Here is a 5,000-nt window from a genome sequence, read left to right as displayed (position 1 = left end):
TACACTTTTTTTCCTTCCATTTTTTTCTGACACGGGGAAATACTCAGCTTGGTTCCTTGGCCCATGAGAGGCCATGACCTGTTTTTTTCATTCTTTCTTGCTTTTTTTTATTGTTCTTGAAAAGACCAGTATTTTGTACTAGAATGAGGGTTTGTTGTGGAACTCTTTAGCACAGCTAAGAATCATAATTTTTTTTTTAGAGTTATATCTAAGTTTACATAGAGTTCAATAGCATTTTGTAGTATTTAGTAGAACTCTTTATACTTCTAGACATGATTTCATCGAATCTTATCTAAAATTCATCGAATTTCAATAGACTTTTAAATAAACTTTAGCAGATTTTGTTTACAGAACTTGTAGATCTCGAAAATGACAAACAGCCTTGACGATGGGGTTATGGGTGCGCTGTTTCTGCTCGTTAAGCCATTGTGAGAGCAGAGGTGGCGGGGGTGGGTAGGGGGGGGGGATTGGAGCTAACCTTGCATGGGCGTGAAACAATGGGTGAGCAACCCCGCCGGAAATAGAGACAAAGCCTAAATTACGAACGGGCTCTTCATGGCGGGGAGAGCTCTCGACCGGCGCTCACTCCCGGGTTTCGAACGCGCCGTGCTCCGTGGGTTGGGTGATATTGGGGGGGGGGGCTTCCAAAGGAGGGGTGGGGGTAGAGGAGGGTTCCGAATGAGGAATACGCACTCCTACTCGTACTCACAATCGCATTCTCACTCACAGTCAGTCTCACCTTCACACATGCGGGCACACACTCGCAGGTGCATGAGAGAGAGAGAGAAGGGGGGAGAGGGAAGGGGAGAGAGGTAGTGGGAGAGGGAGAGGGTGAAGGAGAGGGAGAGGGAGAGGGTGAAGGGAGAGGGTGAAGGGGTGAAGGAGAGGGAGAAGGAGAAGGAAGAGAGAGAGGAAAAAAACAGACAGAGAAGGAGAGAAAGAAAGAGAAAGAGAAAAAGAGAGAGAAATAGAGCATGTTACCCCCACCTCATGGATTGTCATGTAAGAAAATCGTAGTGTGTGGTAACGATGTTGCTATGTGTGTGAGCTCAGCGAAGTTTCCGGCAGAGCGTCGTCAGCTTGCGGAGAGTACGACCGCATGATGAGTACGACCACGGGCGTGTGACTGTTTGTAGTACGACCACATGAGTACGACCATGAGTGTATGCTGGCGATGTGATTGTAAAATGACCGCTTGAGTACGACCACGGGTGTTTACTTTGGGGTATGCTTCTAGTACCACCGCACGAGTACGACCACGTGTGTGTACTTTGCCATGGCCATGGTGGTCTCTAACGCTGGAGGGGGGGGGGGGGCGAGGATGCGAAATTGCCACCACGCCGCGCAGAATCTGAAAGCCATTTTGAGACATAATCTTCCGTCCTTCTGTTTGCTTTTTAATGGGCGGATTTTGCCGTGCTAATGTCGTGCCTCTTTCCCCTGACGGCATGAGATTTCACCTTCCCTTACTACGATATGAATAACCCACTCCCCACCCTTCGAGTATTCCCCTCCCCCACTACGGCATAAGGACTCCCCCTTCCTCCCTCCTGAATATCATGAGTATTTCACCTGCTCTAACCTCCCCTCCCCCTCCCCCTCAAAAGGCAATGTATTTTGATTTCCGTTTTCTTTGCGTTTGATTTTTTTTTTGTATGATACTGAGGGGCGATATGGGGGTAATTTCTGATATTTAATGAACCAACTTGTACTTAATTAGCGGAAGCTGAGCGAACACCGTCGACAGGTTAATTACTACCCCTCCTCCCGTCCTCCCCCTCCCAATTATGAGCTACGCGAAAATGGCTCTTAACTCCCGAATTTTAATCGAGGGGAAACTATGCTATCTGCAGATCTTTATGCATCCTGAAATCCTGTCAACGGTGTGTCTGTGTGTAGGATATGCTGCGTAGATCCAGGTGGACTACTAGCCTTACACACACGCATACAGAGAGAGAGAGAGAGAGAGAGAGAGAGAGAGAGAGAGAGAGAGAGAGAGAGAGAGAGAGAGAGAGAGAGAGAGAGAGAGAGAGAGAGAGAGAGACTTCAAAACGCCATTGTTTGTATTCAAGGTGGAACTCTGCCCACTTTCTATGGCAGGTCCCGTGGTGTAACCCATATAAACCTATCTTCTTTTCCCTCGCCCAGCCCCTCCCTCTTCCTTCTTCTAGTTTCTTTTACGTAAAAGCGGCGCGATTATGACATGTAGATAATCTCCAGCAATGTTTGCTTATGTGTACGAGGATCGGTGATACTCGCACTAAAGTCGTGCTTCGTGAGCTTAACCTAAAATGCCGCATTACCGTGTTGTTATTCCTTTCTTTAATGAATTATATGTATATATATATATATATAAATATATATATATATTGTGGTAATCTAAAATCTAAATCTAGGATTATCGTTTCAAAGAGCGTATAGAAAAGAGTAACAAGTTTTTTTTTACATGTGAGTATTCCCGGATGAGGTGATTGAGGGAGAGAGGCGCGCAGACGACAGCAGAGACCTCTGGGGACAGCGGGACAAAGCCTGGAATTTCCTGAACTTCCCGTGAAATACAAATTTCCTAGAGAGAAAGGGAGAGAGGGTGAGGGAGAGGGAGGAGAAGGGAGAGGGAGTGGGAGGAAAAGTGAAGGAAAGGGAATGGGGAAAAGACAGAGAAGGGCAGGGAATGGGGCGTGAGAGGAGGAAAGGAAGGGACTGATGAGGGAGAAACAGCTTGTAGGGAGGAGAGACGCAGAGACAGACAGAAGAAGAGGGAGATGAAGGAAAACCCTAGCGAACAAAGAAAGCAAGAGTGTCTCCCAAGGAAACCACAGACGCTGAGAAATGAGGGGAAAAAAATCCCGAATTTCTCATAGCGTTCGTGAGGCAGGTGTCTCAAGGTGATCGTAGGAAATGCTCGGTATTTCCTGACATTATCCTACGGTACGATTTATGAATTGTAAATAAACGCGATGTTGTATTTAGTTCTATTTCCTATTTACAGAGGGGAATGGATTAAATTATTATGGATAGAGTAGAATCCATTTACCTAGGCATCCGATATGGCCGTCCGACGTATGTTGTATGTGCGTTATATGTATGTGTCTGTGTGTGCGAGTGCGAGCGCGGATGTATACAGTGGCTGGCCTAAGTGACGGAGAGGGTGTGGTCCCCTACGCAATGTGACTGGTCTGCTCGTTACAGTGTACAGGTACTCCTCCCCTCCTCCACCTCTCCACCTCTGCCTCCTCCCCTTCCTTCTCTTCTTCCTTTTTCTTCTTTCTTTTTTTTCTTTTGTTTTAATTCTTCTTCCTCCTCCTCGTTTGCTTCTTTCCCCTCCCCCTCCCCCTCCCCCTCCCCCTCCCCTCCTCCTCCTCCTCCTCCTCCTCCTCCTCCTCCTCCTCCTCCTCCTCCTCCTCCTCCCCCTATTGCCACCGCCGCCGCTGCCCATCCGGAACAAGTGTTTCATAATGACGAATAGAACTGGAGGGGAAGGGGTGTTGAAACAGCCCAGGCTTCTACCGTATGTGTTTCTGCTACGGCTACTGGTGGTGGGGGGAAGGGGGCGGGGGAATGGGGGAAAGGGGGTAGTTCGTAATACGGCCAAAAGCGGTAAAGGGGAGTCCAGGGGAAGGCTAACGAAAGATCGAAAGACCGAAAGACTAACCGAAAAGACGAAAAGACTATTCTGCCTGGGTGGGGGTGGGGGGCTGTGTCTTTGTTGAATATAGAGGGATTGTTTGCATATTATCAGATTCAGTGGGGAGTTAGAGGTCTTTGTTATTCGTCTTGGCGTCTATTCAGCATTGTGGTTTGTGATACGCGTGTAGATATCATTATAGTAGTTGGTGTTTATGTATGTGCATATTTAGGAGTGGTAGTAGTATTGTCATTACGGTGCTGTCATCATCATCATCATCATCATTATCATTATCATTATCATTATCATTATCATTATCATCATCATCATCATCATCATCATCATCATCATCATCATCATCATCATCATCATCATCATCATCATCATCATCATCATCATCATCATCATCATCATCATCATCATTATCATCATCATTATTATTTCAGTCGCACTAATAATACTTGTTGAAGTGGTAGGTTCATAGTATTATTAATAGTAACAGGATTTGACTTAATCATTATCATCATAGATATGAGTATTACGATTATTATAATTTTATTTTATGACGTTTTGACTATAATTATCTACATTATTTTATCGTTATCAAAGATAAAGTTCAGTGAGGTAAAGACGACAAAATTTCCGTTTCCTTAACCTGTTTCCAGATCGCCTGTTATTGGCTTAACATATCGTCACCGTAGCAGTTGCTTCCATAACTTACTATAGTATGTGAACTGTGTTATGATGACGTACTATACGCGTTATGTCAGGTAGAATTAATTTCTTTGTTGTTACGATAGCATATTACGTAAGTGAGTCGGGAGTGAAAGTTGGTTCCCGAGATGGGAGTTGCCAAGTAGGAAGTTTTAGCCGTTGTTTCTGGTACTCCTAGCGCTTCTTAATGGCTGAAAAATCTCTTATCAGCAGCCCCACGAGAGCTGATGGGGCGGCGCGATATGTGGCAAAGTGAGCGTTATCGAGTAGCTTGTTTAAAGCCTACGAGAACATGGTATACTGAGGAGTCGATATGGGGAGAGGGGGTAGGGAGGGGGGTGTACTTTGGCATCGTTTGAAACATTCCCCGCCAAAAGTTATTAGTTGTGCATTAAACTTTAATGTATACGTTATGAAACTGGTGCGTACGCCCGCGTATGCACGTATTGTGAAATTCGCCAAGAAGAAGTCGGAATTGCGAGGCCCGTCTCACCTAGCAGGAGTTAACACAACTGCCATCTGTCGGCAAACAATCCTATTACTGTTTGGGGTTACCTGCTGGGAAGTTAAGGGAAGACTCATTCAAACTTGACTCAAGCTTTACTTTTCATTTTGAGTTTTAGGAGAAATGCAAATCACCGTTTATAAATGCATAATTGGG

The 5,000-nt window shown here is 45.5% G+C and overlaps 1 protein-coding gene across 3 annotated transcripts in view; it reads left to right on the top strand.

Moving 5' to 3' along the window:
• LOC119597806 (nuclear hormone receptor FTZ-F1-like) overlaps nt 1–5,000 on the top strand; it is a 170,548-nt gene that overhangs the window by 150,239 nt on the left and 15,309 nt on the right. The gene's annotated exons all lie outside the window — the stretch shown is intronic.

Source organism: Penaeus monodon, chromosome 40, assembly GCF_015228065.2.
Source record: "Penaeus monodon isolate SGIC_2016 chromosome 40, NSTDA_Pmon_1, whole genome shotgun sequence".
NCBI classification, from domain to species: domain Eukaryota; kingdom Metazoa; phylum Arthropoda; class Malacostraca; order Decapoda; family Penaeidae; genus Penaeus; species Penaeus monodon.
This window is presented reverse-complemented; position numbering and strand designations above follow the sequence as displayed.